Raw genomic sequence first — 18,537 nt, forward strand, 5'->3', positions numbered from 1 at the left:
AAATGGGAGAAAAAGAACTGGTTGATCTCATAGTTTAGAAGGCCAAATCTTATAAACATTAGCTGTATGAACTTGGACAACTTCTTTAATCTCTCAGTACTCCAAGACAAAATTTAGAGTATAAATGATAACACTATTACTCATCTACAATAGTAGAAGGGAGTCCCTAAAGACAGGGAATCTTGGCCCCTGAACCCTGATACAAGTTAAGTCAGATTAAGTCAAGAAGTCAACTTAATTTTAGAAATTTTTTGTACCAGGTAAGCTAAATTGTAAGGATGCAAAGAAAGGTGAAAATCTAGTCATTGAACTTAATGAGTAAGCATTCTAATGGGGCCAATAGCATGTAAAATAACTATAAAGATTGTCTTCCTCCCTCCCTCCCTCCTCCCTTTCTCTCTCTCTCTCTCTCTCTCTCTCTCTCTCTCTCTCTCTCTCTCTCTCTCATTCTATGTGTGTTGTCTTTTTCATTTTGTGTTTGTCTCTATTTCTGAGCATATGTCTTTCTGTGTTTCTGTCTTTGTTCTTTTGTTTCTCTCTGTATCTATTGCTTTTGATCTTTTTCAATCTTTTTCTACAGATTTGTACCTATAGAGAAATTAAGATGCATGTATATATGTACATCTTTATGTGCACACACACACACACACACACACACACACACACACACACACACACATATATATATATACAAAATTGACAAAAGAAGCTTTGGGAGGCAATGCATTAACGTCTTGGAGAAACAGGAAAGACTTCTTAAAGCAGGTGAGATTTAAGCTGAATCTGGTATAAAATGAACAGTCAGAGATAAGAAAGTAGTATTCCAAATATGAGGAACAGGTAGTGAGAAGGCACAGAGACAAGAGATAAAGCACTGTGCTTGAGGAACTGTAAATGTACTAGCATAATATAGTTTCCATGGAGAGAAACAGCAAATAAAAAAAACTGGAAAGATTGTTAAGGGACCAGAGTACAAAGAACTTGACATGCCAAACAAGGAGTTTATATTTGATGCTGGAGATAATTGTAGCCACTGGAGTTCATTGAACAGAATGTGATATGGTCAGATATACATTTTTTTAATGACTTTGGCACCCAAATAGATGATGGATTGGAGCAGAAAGCCTACAGGCAAACAAGAAATGATAGAGCATTAAATTAGGATTGTGTTTGAGTTGAGCAAAAATAACATACAAGAGAACTACTGTAAAGAGTGAAATAATAAGATTTAGCAATGGATCAATTATATGGGGGCACAGATGATATCAAAGTTGAGGCTAAGATGATTAGGAGAATGATAGTGATCTGAATAGTAGTAGAGAGGTTGGGAAGGTGGTGGTGGTGGTAATGGTTTGGGGGAAAGATAATTGTAGAGGGTCGTAGATAGTGAGGGAATTCTGTGTGAGGTATAAGACCCTCCAGCCCAGCCAAGGAACTTGCTGGCATGTCTGAGTTGCCTCCCCATCTCCCCTAGGGGTGGCTCGAGCTTCCTGAGAAGTAAGGGGGCATGAAAACGTGTGTTGTAATTAAAGCAGAGTTATACTAAGTGGCAAAGAGACATATGAATACAATAACAAGTTGTTTATGTAGTCCCACATGCACAGTATCCTATAGTTAGTGCATGTACAGTGTGCTATAGTTATATAAGGGTATTAAGTTATATAAGGCTGAGGGAATTTTAATGAATTCATGAATTCCTGTATGAATTCTGCCCCTTCACTCCTCACCCATGATCAGGATTCGGCCTGATACTGAAATCCTCCAGTGAGCAAGTCCGGACAGATGAATTCTGCATTGTACATAACAAGATTATGTGATGATCCACTGGGATAAACTTGGCTGTTTTCAACAGTGAGGTGATTCAAGGCAATCCCGATAGACTTGTGATGGAAAGAGCTATCCACATACAGAGAGGGGAATATGAAAACAGAATATGGCTCACAGCATAGTATTTTCACCTTTGTTATTGTTTGTTGTTGTTGTTTGTTTGCTTGTTTTTCCCCTTTTGCTCTGATGTTTCTTGCACAGTATGATAAATGTGGAAATTTGTTTAGAAGATGTGTACATGATTAACCTATCTTGGATTACAAGTTGTCAAGAGGAGGGGGTAAAGGGAAAGAAGGAAGAAAAATTTGGAACACAAGGTTTTGCAAGAGTGAATGTTGAAAACTATTTGATGGCAATAGTTGTTATATCTGCTCCAAATGACATGATTTCTGAATACTTAAGCAAGAAATGTATGGATATACATAAAACTATAGCAATTTCCAACTCCCATTTATCTCTTTCAGACCTACAGGGATTTATCCACAATATAAACAAGAAAGAAGCTAAAGACTATAAAATATGCTTAGAAAAGTTATATACAATAGACCTCTGGAGAGCATAGAATATAAATAAATAGGATTATTCATATTCTCAAAAAAAGATAATGAGTTCTGTTTTGGATCTGTTGATGTCGGAATGTCCATGACACAACAAATTTGATATTTCCAAAAAGCAATTTGTGATAACAGTACTGGAGTAAAAGAAAGCAGCTAGGGAAGCACAAATAGATTGTGAAATTATCTGCATAAAATAATAATAGAGCTCATAGCAACTTATGAGTTCATCAAACCAGGTAGTATAGAACAACAACAAAAAGAAAATTATATATTTGATGCAACTATATAATGCTAAGAGTAATTAAGGTAAATATATGATCCCAATAAAGTACTAGTCTAAGAATCTGAATATGTATTAAAATAACTCTGTCAAGTACTTAGCAACTACATAAAATGTTATAAAATACTACTAAAGTAAGAAGTAAACAAAATAACTGTGAGGTTATACCTCAAATCTATCAAATGGATTAAGATGACAAAAGATATTTGGGTAGGGGACTATGGAAAGCAAGATACATGGGGAGCTGGCAACTACTCCAATTGTTCTCAAAATCAATTTGTAATCATGCATTTTTAAGTGAATAGGATATGACCCTTTAATCCAAAATATAACCTTTTGAAAGAAATTTTTTCTCTAAATTATAAATCTTCATATTCATTCAACTAAGTTCCAAAAATACAACATCCTGCTGTTTATAATTTTTGCTCATTATAAAATACACAAACTCCTCCAAATTAAAAAAGTAGTTGAACAAAATTCAGATTTAATACTTCTCCTTAAACAAGAACTTGCTTGTGTATATATAAAATTTATATGATTCTTTTATAAGTGTAACTACAGAGAACTGTTCAACAAGCTTCTGATTATTAATGTCAAGTGAGGCATAAAACAGACAGATATATGCTTGCCAAAGATATTCACCACAGTGATAAGAGAATATTATGTGCATAGGGCAAATGGAAAAGAGATTGACCATAGATGATGAGGTCTTTTGGATGCTCCTCTTTTGGAATAAATTGTTTTTGATTGCTCAAATTTTATAGCATTGAAAGCATCTTCAATTGAATTCATGCTTACTTGAAAGAAATCAGCCTGATAATTCACATAGGAATGTTTAAATAGAAAAAATAGTAATTATTATATATTGTAACAACAATTTACTGAATTTATATACAAATATATAGGCACTAGTGGTTATTAGAAGATGGAAGACTGGGCCTTAAGTACTATTTATATTTTACTCTGTAACTCTTTATATGTCATGAACTCTTTTGGCTTTCTGGTTCAACTTATGTATACTTTTACATAATCATGCTTTTAAATTCACAAAACAAATAGGAAGAAATGCTAAATTTCCATTAGAAGTTAGCAAAAATAAAAGTGCATTTTTCCCCTCCATCTAGACCCCCTGAAATCTATCTATTGACACTCAAGTTAGGAATCCCTGTTCTAAAAATTATGTTGTTCATTGGTTTAACAAGTGTCTTCAGGTTTAGCTTTCTAAAATGCATATTTCCTTTCCCTAAACTCAACCCCATATAGAAATTATGATAAGCAATGAGTTGGATTCAGGATTGAATAGGAGGAAGACACTAGCCTGAAATGCATTAGGGAAATTATATCACATTTTTAATGATCTCAAATGATTCCCCTCAGCACAAAAATCCATTTAGAAATAACATTTTCTTTATGTTACTATATTATCATCAGTCATGAAATAATATACTTTATGAAGATTCAAAGTTGTAACTTAAATTCAGTCAATCAAATACGTAAAAATGTAATGAATTGACTTCTAAGGATGGAACCAAGATGATGGAGGAAAGACAGGAAGCTGCTTCAGCTATTCGTTTTCCTTGAAAACTACATGAAACCAAGCCTCTGAACAGAGTCTAACAGAATAAATCTACTCTCAAGTTCAAGAAAGTCTGAAAAAAACTTCAGGAAAGGTTGGTCTCACTATGGTGAAAAGGATGTTCAAGCCAGTTTAGGCAGAATCTGGGAAAGCTGGTGAGAGGGTCTTAATCACAACAAATCAGCAACTAAGATCCTCTGTCCTAGTTCAGTAGAGGTGAACATCAGTGAGGCAGCCTCCAGTCCCAGCTCAGAAGGCAAACTCTGGGAAACCAGGCTGTTATCTGAAAAGAGCAGGTAAAGTTACCCCTGCAAATACAAGTGGTACCTATGTTCAAAGGGAAGGTTCACATCCACACAGCAAGTTTGGGAAAGCACCCCTTTGCCCCAGGAGCAAAGCTCAACTGTAAAAGTAAAAAAGAGGAAATACCAAAAGAAAAGAAAAGAAAATGAGCAAGAAACAAAAAAGAACATTGACCATAGAAAGCTTCTATGGCGACAAGACAGACTAAAACACAAACTCAGATGAGGACAAAATATCCACCAAATCAAAGAGCAATATGAATTGCTCTCAAGCCCAAAGAGGCTTCTTGTAAGTGCTCATAAAATATTTTAAAATGCAAATAAGGGAACTAGAAGAAAAGGGAAATGAGAGGTATGCATGAGAGAGTCAACAACTTGGAAAAGAAGGGAAAAAATGTCTGAAGAAAATAACTCCTTACAAAGTAGAATTAATTAAATGAAAAAGAGATACAAAAGCTAATAGAAGAAAATCCTACATTAAAAACTAAGATGAGGCAAATGGAAGCTAATGGCTATTTAAGACAGAAGTAATCACTCAAACAATCTAAAAAGAATGAAAAAAAGGGAGAAAATGTGAAATAACTTACTAGCAAAATAGGTGACCTGGAAAATAGATCCAGAAAAGACAATTTAAAAATTATTGGTCTACCTGAAGGTCATGACAAAAAAAAAAAAAAAAAAAAAAAAAAAAAAAAAAAAAAAAAAGAGCCTGGTTGCATTCTTCAAGAGATCATTAAGAGAAACTGCCACAAGATTCCAGAAACAGAGGGGGAAATATTTAATGAAAAAAATCCATTGATCACCTTCAGAAAGAGATCATACAAGGGAAACCCCAAGGAACAATGTTGTAAAAATCCAGAACTGCAATCTCAAGTTAAAATACTGCAAGCTGACAGACAAAAACGATTCAAATATCAAGGAGCAAGTCAGGATTACTCAGGATCTGGCAGCTTCTACAATAAAGGATCAGAAGGCCTGTAATATTCAGGAAGGTAAAAGACATAGAGTTACAAAGAAGAATTAACTACTCAGCCAGACTCAGCATCACCTTTTGTTCTTTTTTTATTAAAGATTTTTATTTACAAAACATATTCATAGGTGATTTTCAACATTGATCCTTTCTGTTCCAAATTTTTCCCTCCTTTTCCCCACTTTCTCCTCTAGATAGCAGGTAGCCCAATACATGTAAAATATCTTTAAATTAAATCCAATATATGTATACATATTTATATAGTTATCTTGTTGCACAAGAAAAATCAGATCTAGAAAGAAAACAACCTGAGAAGGAAAACAAAATGAAAGCAAAATCAACATCATCTTTCAGGGGAGGTGATGGAGCTTCAATGAAGCAAAAGACTCATTCATTTCTATTGAAAAAAAAAAAAACAGAATTAAACAGAAAATTTATTCTATAAACACAGGATTCAAGAGAAACATAAAAAGGTAAACAGAGGGAAATATATATTATTTAATGTTTAAACTGTTTACATTGATAGATGGGAAATTGATATCTGCAACTCTTGAGAACTATATCTGTCACTGGAACAAATAAAGAGAGGTCATCACATGGACTGGAGGAGGGGGAAGATGATAAAGGAAAAAGAAACAGAGAAAGTTGGAGCTTATCTTAGAGGAAAGTCAATAGCATTAAGGGGGATTTTCTTGAAAAAAGATATGATTTTAACTCAGACTTAAAGGAAGCTTGTAATACATTCATGTTGTGTATAAAAATCTGTCTAAAAATGCTACTGAGGATGACCTACATATAAAAATTTACATAAGGAATATCATTTATGAAATATATAATCAGAAAATGAGATTATTTGATAATGGAGTAAATGATAAATATGGTAAAGCTGCGCTGATATACCTAAAATATAAAAGACCTAGAGTAGAACTTCTAGCATATCAGGAATAAAAATATGTGAAGAACTTATGATATAATAACTAAAAGAATTAAAAAGGATGAGAAGATGTGGATTAGTTGTCTTTTGCACTGAATTACTGACATTGATGAGATCACAGGTCCATTAAAGGATGAGACACAAGAGGGTGGTAAGTCAAAGTTTATATCAATATTTCAAAGTTGGGTGATTGAATTATGCTACTTCCAAAAAGAATGAAGTCAGGAAGAACAAGTGGTTGAAGTTTTAAAGGAAGGCTTTTGTAAGAGTGTAGAGAGACAAACAGAGATATACAGAGAGATAAACACAGGGAGGCAGAGAAAGAAACAGAGACAGAGAGACAGATATGAAAAGAGAAAGACACAGATGCACAGAGAAAAAGAAAAAGAGACAGAGTGATACAGAGAGAAACAGAGGCAGAGACACAAGAAACAAATAGAAATAGAGAGAAAGATCATAAAGTCTCAGCATCTTAGAATTTAAATAGACCTCATAGGACTTATAGAATAACCTATACCTGAATAGGTACCACCTCTAACATATCAAAAAATGGGGCAGCTAGGTGATACAGTGGATAGAACACCAGCCCTGGGGTCAGGAGGACCTGAATTCAAATCTGGTCTCAGACACTTAACACTTCTTACCTTTGTGACCCTGGGCAAGTCATTTAACTCCAGTTGCCTCAGTAATAATAAATAATAATAATAATAATGATATAAAAAAATGACCATCGTCTGTTCCAGTGAAGCATTCTGTGACACAGAACATTCTGCCTCCTGAAAGCAGCTCTTTATACTTTTGGGGCAGTGATAACTGTTAAGAAGTATTTCCTTGTCTCAAATCATAATATTTCTCTGTTTAATCTCATATATCCAAGTTTTACTCTGGGGACAAGATATATATATATATATATATATATATATATGTATATATATATATATATATATATATATATATATATATATATATACATATATATATATATACATACAGAATATTCTAATTCCTTGAATAAATCATTCTATATAAAATTTTAAGTCTCTCCCCTCATCTAAATCAACCTCATCTGAACTTTCTTCAGCTTGTCAATTCCCATCCTAAATTTTAGTGCCCAAATTAAACACATTACTCTAGATGTAGGCTCACTAGAGCAGAGTACAATAGAACTTTAACTTCCATTTGTATATACTAGAATTGTATTAATGAAGATTCAGATTGCATTGGTTTTATTCCTGATATGCTAGAATATCACAAATGTTATTCACTATATTTAAATCCAGGATTTCTTTATTTTTGTTTTTTTGTATGAATTCTTTTGCATGAAATTGAGACATCCCTTTACACTTTGGGGGCTATAACCAAGTCTTCCAAATTTTGAAAATGTGCATATGATCTCTGAAAGTCATATATCAGAATTTTCATTTATCTCTTTATTCACAATATGATACATAAGCAAAAGAAATTAGATCATGGTTTGCTGCAAATAAGAAAATGCTGCAGTAATTTCCTCTAATCAGATCACATCTAAAATATTTTGTTATTCTGGGAGTCAGTAGGGTTAAATACTGGAGAGTAGTCAGCACAGTGATGCCATATGTAAACTGATGGCAGGGACTGGGACTGCTTAGCCAGGAGAATAAAAGACTCAAGAGAGATCTGATAACTCTCTTTAGATATGTGAATGGCTAACTCATGGAAGAGAAATTAGACTTGATCTATATAAAACCTACTGGGTAGAACTGGCAGCAATGGGTGAATATAGCAAAGAAGCAGATTTATATTTATCTAAGGAACACTTATCCCAAAATGCAAAAGACTGCCTCTAGAGGAAAAGGTTATCAATGAAATTTTCTAAACAAAGTCTTGATTACCTCTTGTCAAGCATGTTATAGAAATAAATCTTTTTTAGTTATTGGTTTAACCACATAGCTTCTAGAATCTCTTCCAACCTTGAAATTCGGTGATTTGGCTCATTAGTAAGCCCATTCACATATTTTGAGATCTTAACTCCATCTAACCTATTAGCAAGTGATTCCAACTTTTTATAATATGCAAATCTTGGATTCATGCTACTCATCCATTTATTCAAATCATTGATAAACATGTGAAATGAATATAATCAAGCACAGAACCTTATGACAGCTGATCTGAGATGTTTTTTGATGATTAAATCACTCCAGAAATTCATCTGGTTCCAGTTTTCCAACAATTACAGAATTTCCTTAAATTCAATGTCATTTAAATCCCTTTGACATGATGGTCCTCTCCCATAGCCTATTTTAAAATTTTACCTTCTTTGGCGAATTGGGCAATTAAGGGATTTGGGCTATGTGTGTGTGTGTGGGTATGGGAGGTGCATTGGGTATCAATGTATGCCATCAAGATCACTAAGAAAAAAATTGAATTTCCTTAATAGCCAAAAACACCTAGTTATCATTCTTCTTAGGGCCTTATAATCTTGGACTGGCTAGTCCTTATTCTTCTCTCAGAGGGAATAACTCAGTCAGATATTTATTGAATTACTTTCCTTCAGAAAAATCACATGGTTTTGGTGTCATTATTTATTAAACATTTTTCCTTTTCTACATAATTATTCTAATAGAACACCTATAACAGTGATCACACCACATTAGGGGATTTTTGGGGTTTTTTAGATAATAATGGGGGGGGAAGTATTACTGTTGAAGAAATGGATCATTCAGTGTAATTATTTTCAATTATTGAATAAAAGAAGTCACTTATATAGAAAATCCAGATCTATAAATATGATTTCATGTTCTGTTTCTGATGATTTGAGTACATACTATTTTGTAAGGATACTGTCCAAATACTGTTACAAGTGGCCTAAAATGTGGAGGGAATTCACTTTTTCTTTTTTACAACCGGGGACAAATTTTAACATGAAATATTTTGCCAGTGTGGTATGAACACCAATAGTATAACATAAACCGTGGAAAAAATCCAAGCTGTGTTGACATATTTTATGAATGTTAGGGGATGCCAGATTGGAGGGGTACATCTGTGTGGGTTGGCCAGTCATCCCACTGCCGTCTGTGTATCTGTATGCTTAGATGAATCAGCTAATATAAAAACAGTGCATAAACAAGTTTAATGTCACAGACTTTCCTTTATAGGGTACAAAGTATTCAAATCTGTGCAAATCAAGTAAAGAATTATGTTCAGTTGCAATTGTTTCGGAACAAGTAACATATAAAATTGAAAAAGACATAGTATCCAAATAGAAATACCTTATGCATAGCTTTGGCTTCTCTTTTTTTACTAAACCATCCAGTTTCACTCAAATCATTTGTTCTTAGAGCCCATGATGGTAAGCAGGACTACTGCATAATCCTTTTTCTAGTGACTGATACAACTGCCATGTATGACAAGGTCGTTCAATGACACCAAAATGCTATTCTTCCTGCAGAAAGGTAATCCCTGAAGAGAACTAAAACTGAATCCTCCAATATCCAATCAGCCTAAATTTTGACTCAAAACACAAAACCTCATATTTCCTTAGAAGGAAGGAATAACTTGTCTACTACCCTGAGAGAGGAGTCACATAGGAGAATGAAACTCTTGTTTTAATTCTTAGCATATCTCTGTGAATCTTCTCCTCCCAAATCCCCAAATGCATAGCTGGCCCAACTATGATTGACAGAAGCAGCTTCAGGCCGAACGCCTTCCAGGATTTTATTTGTCCAATGACTCTTATTGGTTGAATCACTTAAATGATTTTGTCTGATCTATTAGATGATGTCAACTTTCATTACACTTTCTCTTAATTCTTAAATAGTATTGGGCTGGATTCATTATATCTCTCTAGTTCATTTTCTACTGAGTAATTTTTCTTTTAGGCCTGGACGAATGAATAAAAGACACAGGCGACAACAACCGACAAAGACAAAAAAAAAAAAAAAAAAAAAAAAAAAAACCCTTCAGGGAAAAGATGCTGGCCCATAGACAGCAGGTAATATTGGTTTTTATTTCAATATTGCAGTTCTTAAGGGAGAAGGAAAACAATAAAACTTTTTTTTTTTTTATTTTTGCTAACAGTTTGCAGGCTAATTTAGACCTTGATATCTTTCCAAGCCCAATCACTGAAATTTGCCCCAGATGGCCTTTCTATGCTGTTCAGATTGCTCGACAGCACCCTAACAGTCATTTCAACACAAAGTCAGCAGGAATGGGCTGGCACCTTCAGTCTTCCAAGTGCCTGTTTGTTGAGGACAGGGTCCCCATCCATCACAGAGAATTAAAGAGGCACAAATATGCCCCAATCGAAACATCAGAAAGACTTTGTTGTCCAATTGATAAGAGCATGAATAGGTTCAGGCTTCGCTTAAGTTTTTACACAAGGTCCACATTTTTGGTAGGTAACTTGAACCATTCCATTAGATGTTTCCCCCACCACCACCCCCAATCTGACTGACTCACAGTCTTGTGATAAGGAGATAAGCTAGGTAGGCAAATTTTTATAGAGTTGCAATTACTGAAATTGTCATTACGCTGCTCACTGTAAAATAAATATAGATAGAAGTGAAATTATGCACAGGCTAGAAGTAGAAAGTGTTTTGCTTCTGTTTGCTAAATTAATCTCTTCCTAAATGGCTGCAGGCCAGGTAGGTTAGCATTTGTGGTTTCAAAGGTTTTCAGCGCTAGCAATGAGCCATGAAATTACTGCATGCTGCTGCAAATGGCAGCCGATGAAAGGAGAGGAGTGAATCCCAAAGGCAGAAAGACAGGAGGAAAGCAGAATTACAGGCAGAAAGTCTGATTTTTGATGTTGCTCATTGTGAAATGTACACCCCAACTTTTAATAAAACATAAAACATTAATAAACCTGCTAACAATTCCTTACAATTTCTTTTGAAGTCTCGGTATAATTTCTGAATACTTATTAAAGCTGGCGATGAGTTTGAGGTGGCTGAGCAGTTTCCTATCTGTGGCATGTGCGAGATGGGGATACTCCATTTGTGACTTTTGAAATTAGATTTTTATTGATGTTTTTTTAATTGAATCACATGAAGGGATGGATATTTCATGTTAATAAAATGGCTCTGAAACCTTTAATTTCTGTTTAGGTTTAGCTCTTCCTTTTGATACCACTTAATGTGAGGCACTGTGATCAGTGATGCTTTTCTGCTTTAAAATCCTATAAATTTTGGTTGGAAAGGAGACACCTGGTTCCCCATCAACACATTAGAAACCACTGGGGACCAGAACGTGGGTTCCCCCTACATTATTCTCAGTGACAATGGTGATGCTCATTATAAAAGAGAGCTGCTACTAGAAAGATCTAGGATAACAGTCAGCATAAACAAATTTAGCCTGAATTGAATTTTACAATGCAGTAAACAATACATGGTGACAGGGACAGGCCAGCTTTCTGTCAAAAGTTAACAATTCTGGTCTCAAATCTTTCCCTCTGTGAGGATCAATATCAAACCAAACTTGAAATGACCCTTGAACATATTATCAAAGGCTTTGCCCATCTTTCAGAAACAAAAGCTTTTTTTTTTTTTTTTTTTTTTTTTTTTTTTTTTTTTTTTTTTTTTTGCATATAATGGCCAGGTGACTTGCCAGGCAGGCAAAATTTCAGAAAGACAAATTGAGCTTCATCACAGATTTCTGGATGCTCTGCAGACTCAGCCTTAGAGAAACTGGCAGTTCAGTCATCCCCAAATAATCACTCTGTAACTAAGGAATGCAAAATAATTACACCTTCTTGGAGATCCTAGGCACTTAAACTTGTGGTGTTTTAAAGATTAATTACCACATAGATGTCGGTAAAAATTGGTGGCTCAAGTTCTGTTGGGAGGTATAAATAATCAGATGATTACTGCTCATACATGGTGAAAGAGTTACTCATACTAAGTTATTCAATAGATATTTTCTCTTCCTGAATGCTGGTATTGAGTACCATGAGGTTGATCTAGTGGCATCAATGAATTAATATTTCTACATTGCGTATGGAAATTAAAATGGAACTGGGGCAGGGGAAAGCTGGATAGGGAGAATAGTTAGATATTTTAATCATGAAAAGCAGCATAGGAATATAAAGAATTAGAAGGGACTTTAGATATCACCTACTCTAAATTCCTCATCTTAGAAATGAGTAGAAAAAATTCAGAGTAGCTAAGTGCATTTAAGGAAGTTTTCAGGACTTTGCCTAGGGTATTCATATTTTACCTAAACAATCTGACAACCGAATATGACCAAATTGATAACATTACAAGGCCATTGCTATTGTATGAAGGTGATTGAGGATTAGGTACTCCCTCAGTGGCTTTCAAAAAGCAATAGAAAGTTCTGAGAAAAGAATGTATTCTTTAACTTTTGCCTTAGAAAGAGCATAGAGAGGGAGAGAAGGGGGTTTCTCACCCTTCTTCCCAAATGGCAATGGCATTTTGCAGTCAAAACACAAGGAAACATTTAGTAGACAGACTCCAGATGTGAAATAAATTAGTAAGAGGCATTGAGAATCCAGTGCCTACAGCTTTGTAGACCTAAGACCTGAGATTCTCCCTGGTTGTTGGGCATGGGTTTGAATCTAAAATTGCATGGCAGCATGACAGGATTTCAACTGAGCTTGAAGTGGGAGACAGTGGAGATAGTAGGCCTATAGCATCAGAAGTAATGTAATCATCACCCCCTTCACAAATAACTTGCCAAAATAGGTTGTGTACATATGTGCCTCACTTTACTTATAATCATTATGCATATTCTATTGGTGCTGGATATATTTGTGGTAGAATATTCCACAGGCTTATAGGAGATATGTTTAATTAATGATTTAATTTATTGTTCTATTTCAGCAAATACTTTTGGCTTGAAGTAAGTGTGATCTCTAGTTAGTTAACTAACTATAGTTAATTAATAACACACCAGTGGGGACTTATGATAAGTAGTTTTATATTATGAAATCCCACAGACCTTGAACCTGGGATGATCATTCTCCAGAGAACCTAAACCATAGTGCAAATGGAGGGTTAGTCCAGAAGGATCTTAAATGACTTACCCACAGCCACCCAGGTGGCAAATGACAAGGTTGGGATTTCAGACCAGGGAACAGATAAAAATTAAGGTCCTTTGCCTACAAATTCAAATTCTTATGCATTGCATAATCCTACAACACCACGCCCTTCAAAGAATTATTTAATAAGATGATCCAGACAATCTAGATACACAACCCATGACAATTTATAGTACACATTTTACCTCTTGGAGTTATGATAACCCCAAAATATTGCATTTTTCTTTATTCATTCAGAAAAACAAAAGAAAAATCTCCCAGAGTGTTGATTGCATGTACTACAGATAAAGAAATGTCACAGAATAGCAAAGCGGATGGAAATCCAGACTTGACAATAGTTAGGATGAGGTTTAAGTTTTGCCTCTTAAACAAGTATTGTTCCAGGCAAATATCTAAGACTAAGCATCAAATAAGTTGATTCTTGATTTGAAGTTGTGAAGTGCAATGATCCAGTCTAGTTCCTCTGAAGGGCTCAGAATAAGTCCTTGTCAGGATAAGCAAAAGTCCTTGCCCCACGCTGTGGACGCCAATTTGTAACGTGCTGTTATCTCCAGAAGTTGCAGATCGCTCTCTGGGAGGAGATCTGTTGTGTCAACTCAAATCTCTCGGACAGATTCTTCTTCCTGTAGAGAGCAGTTGTCTCCAGACAGTTGCCGTTAACTCTCCTCCAGAGTAGTGACTTCCCTCTTTTATCCTCCCGGAGAATGGGTGTGGGATAATGCAAAGGCTTCTGGGAAAAATTACTTCAACCAATGAACTTGCTCCTCCTAAGCATTCAAGCTCTTCCCCAGGAATTCACAAGTAAAAGCTCCCAGTAAAGGCCGGAACTAGTGAATTGTCAAGAACCGACTTAGCACTTAGTAAGAACCTAATATCTCATTATCTCATTAGCACTTAGTAAGAACCTAACAGTGAAGGATATTTCCATAAAGAGATTTCCATATATTATGATGAGATCATAGCTTTAGACATTTAAAGAAAAACAAATGTAAGAACAAGTTAAATGGGCCTCATAGGGCATCTATTCCAAAAACTGAATGATATGGATCTCTACCATATTTTTGGTGGCGTATGGAGTAGAGGAGTAAAGTACCTCTAAAGGATTGCTTTGGAAGCTATTAAATATAATGGCATGGATCAGTTCATCTCATTCAATATGAGTCAATCCAATGATGTAAATTCCAATATTTAGATTAAAAATAGGCATCTAAATTTTGTTCTTGGAAACTTGATACTCATTGTAATATGAAATAAAGATTCTCAGCAAGGATTTATTAGGAAAGACTCATAAACAGAAAGCAAGTAATTTCCTGAATAGCAACAGCTAACATTAAGTGAGTACTTGAATGTTTGCAGTTTTTTACAAGTATTAATTCATCTTGTTTTCACATGAACTTCAGGAGATAGATGCTTTTATTGTCCTGATTTTATTGTTGTTGTTGTTGCTGGTGTTGTCAAATGTTAAATTTGTTACAACAGTAAACTTTGTAGTTTTTAACTTGCTGGATATTCCACAGCATCATTATTGATGTCATTAAGGACATCATGACAATGTCTGCCATTACTCTTGTAGCTCACTGACTGGGCTGTTCCAAACATTTCTTTAATGGTTCCAGAAATGTCTCTTCCCAAGTCTTAGTGCTTCATCTGTTGAGAAATGTTGATAATCTCATCAAAACTGATGTTTCCACTATGTTTAATAATTTTCTGCTTCTTTCTGTACCTAGGAGGTTTCTTTTAGGGCTTTGATGATGAAGGCTGAGGCAGAAGGTACAACCTCAATCTGGATCTGTCTGTTCTGAATGGTAAATTTCACTGTGATTTTTAGCCCTTTCCAGTCACCAGATGCCTTAGCAATATCATCACAAACCTTTTTAGAAGACAAAACCAAGGGACCAATTTTGAGAGTCAGAACTTTTGTGGCACCAACTCTACCATCAGTGTACCTTAAAATATGACTTTAATTTCATTTGGGTCAAACATGGGTGGCATGGCAGCAACAAAGATGGAAACTCAGCCTGGATGCTGTAGGGTGGCTGCTGGTGTCACATGAACCTGATTTTGGGACAACCAAAAGAAATCACATGTTCATCACCACAAGCTGGGATTCAAAATCTATTGTCCTGATTTTATAGATGAAAGAACTAAAGCAAACAGGTTAAGTTATTTTTTCATGGCTGCACAGCTAGTAAATGTCTGAAGTAAAATTTGAACTCTAATCAGTATATGGGATTAGATGGTACAATAAATAGAGTAGTGACCTAGAATCAGAATTATCTGAGATGAGACAAATATGGTCTGAAACACATATTAATCATATGACCCTGGCAAGTTACTGATATTTGGCTCAATTTTCCCATCTGAAAAGTGAAGATAAAAACAGTAATTACTTCCCAGGGTTGTTGTGATCAAATGAGATTTTAAAACTCTTAGTAAAATGCCTGGCACATAGTGTTTTATAATTATTATGATTACTATTGTTATTATTATTCCTGCCTCAAGGTATAGTCCTCTATCTCATTGTTTTACTTACCATTTTTTTATTGCTCCACCTTCTCTTTAGTGCCAACTGAGCATTCTAGTAGAGTCCAGTGAATCTCATGATTTATTTTATAACTCTTTGCCATAATCTTGGTTTGGTTGATTGGTTGATTGATTCATTCTTAAAGAGGATCAAAATAGTACCTCTATGTTAAAGTTTCAATGTATCCGATTGTGGCTGATCAGACTAATATAATCTCAGAAGGCTCTGAACATTTGGGGGTAAATTCTGTAACATTGCAGATCTTGTGTTTCCTTTGAGCTAGTTTACTTTTGCTTTGCTCATACAACAGCACTTTCTCTGAAAGGCATGCCATCCTGGGTGGTCCTGTGTCATGCAATTAGTTCTAAAGTTATTAAGAGAAGTGTTAAGAGTGCTTTTGTATTGTTTTTTCTGACCATCAAGCAATTTGCCTTGTGTAAGTTTTCTATAAAATAATCAAGTGTTCTTTTGGCAAATGTTTGTTAGGCATTTAAACAATGTGGCCAATCCAATGGAGTTGTGATTTCTGTGATAGTGTTGGAGTGCTTTGCAGTGTAATTTGAGAAAGAACCTCAATTATGATATCTTATCCCTCTATATAATCTTCAGAATCTTCCTAAAACAATTCAAATGAAAGTGATTTAATTTTCTGGCTTGGTATCGGTACAATGCCCATGTTTTACAGGTCTATAGCAGTGAGGTTAGCACAACAACCCTATAAGACCTTTCGGTTTGGTAGTCAGCTTAATACTTCTCTTCTATAATTGTACTTTATCAGCCTTTTTTTTTTTTTTTTTTTTTTTTTTTTTTAGCACAAGGAGACTTTATTCATGATGGCATAAGAAGCACAACTATGAGGGACAACTGGGGATTTGCATCTTCTTCCTGATGAACAGTGTTATACAGAAAAATAACTGAATCTAAACTAGGAAGCTTGACTTGTATTTTTATAAAGGGAAAGGAGTTTGTCTTTAAAAGGACTGGATGGCCATGAAATCAGACAATGTAAAGAATCCACATTTTGCTTCATAAGGAAGCCTTGGCCTTCTAAACAAGAAATACAAATATTTTCATATATGATTGTGTGAGACTATTCTCTAGGAGTGCTATGTAAAAAGAGAAATAAAATTACCCAAATTAGAATTACAAAACCTCAATTCTCATGCACTGATGTGTGTGCACTATATCACAGAGAACTTCAGAGCCATAGCAGCTGGTTTTATTCAGTTTCTAAGATGAAGTCATTTAGACCATATAATATAGTATAATATATTAAGTTGCACATGGTAGGAAGATGTTTATTGATTAAGGAAAAATAAATCATTATGATGTCATCAGAGAACTATATGGCAAGGGAAAATTATATCTTTGAAGGTAAAACCCATATTGATAAAGTCACAGATCAATCTGTTAATGTATTAAAGAATAAGCAACTTATAAGGAAACTTTTAATAATCTGTTTGATTCTCAGGCACAATGTAGATAACAGGAATGGGAATGCGTTTCCTAATTATTGTTATATTGAATTTCTTTGATAAAACATCTTCTGATGGCACTAAGTGATACAAACTCCATTTTGTCAATCATTCATGATATTAGGGATAAGGCTATTACTAGAAAAAGAAACAATATTTTTATTAATTTAATCAGGATGAATTTCTAACTGCAGTGGAAAGTCAAGCAGAAATAAATTAACAGTATATGGGCTTTGACACTTCACTGACACCAAGGAGAGTCATTCCAACAAAATACCTGAACTTCCCTAGTAAACAACCTCTCGTTTCCCTGTAAAAGTCTATAAAAATCCATGTAAACCGTTTTACAACCAGGGCATTGGGTATTATCACTTCCTAGCCCTTAAATCAAATATGTTTTATGGCTTTTCATAGGGATACTGAGCAGCATATGGTATGAAAAGCAAAGTAAAACCTCTGATAAAATGAAGCTAAAAACTCTAAAAGGTGCAAACAAAGGATCCCATTTTTATCTTGCACCTTTTTTTTTTTTTTTTTTTGTAAGTTGACTTAGATGATGGTTTAGTTAGGATGGTATTCATGTGGCAACATAAAAATTGCTGTCAACATAAAAATTTAGGCAATGTGCCTTCAGCAAACATTGCTTTGCATTATGTTTTTATAATCTACAGTATTTACATGCTAATATTAACATGCTTTAAGCTTATTAATATTATTCTTCATGTCTGAAATTTTCTATTTTTATTTGACTGCAACAATGTATTGTAATTCTTTACATGATTTGATTGGTATTTACTAAATATTGGATACTTATTTTGCTCTTGATGTAGTAAAAAATAAAAAAAGGAAATTATTGTCTGTCTTCCTCTCCTACCCCTGATTAAAGTCTGTTAAAAAATTTCTTTATGTGATCCAGTTTGAATCCTTGATTATTCATTTTGAAAAGAAATACAGCTTTTTATGGTGCCAACTCATGAAAATATCTTTATTTTTCATTATTGATTCTTCTACATCTGTAAAATTTAGGGATTTTGAAATAAATCTTGAGTTCTGAGC

At 34.5% G+C, this 18,537-nt stretch overlaps 1 pseudogene; it reads right to left on the reverse strand.

The window, feature by feature from the left end:
• Positions 1–14,976: 14,976 nt before the first annotated feature.
• LOC141552941 (large ribosomal subunit protein uL11-like) lies at positions 14,977–15,474 on the reverse strand (annotated as a pseudogene).
• Positions 15,475–18,537: the final 3,063 nt, after the last annotated feature.

Source organism: Sminthopsis crassicaudata, chromosome 1, assembly GCF_048593235.1.
Source record: "Sminthopsis crassicaudata isolate SCR6 chromosome 1, ASM4859323v1, whole genome shotgun sequence".
Classification (NCBI taxonomy): Eukaryota; Metazoa; Chordata; class Mammalia; order Dasyuromorphia; family Dasyuridae; genus Sminthopsis; species Sminthopsis crassicaudata.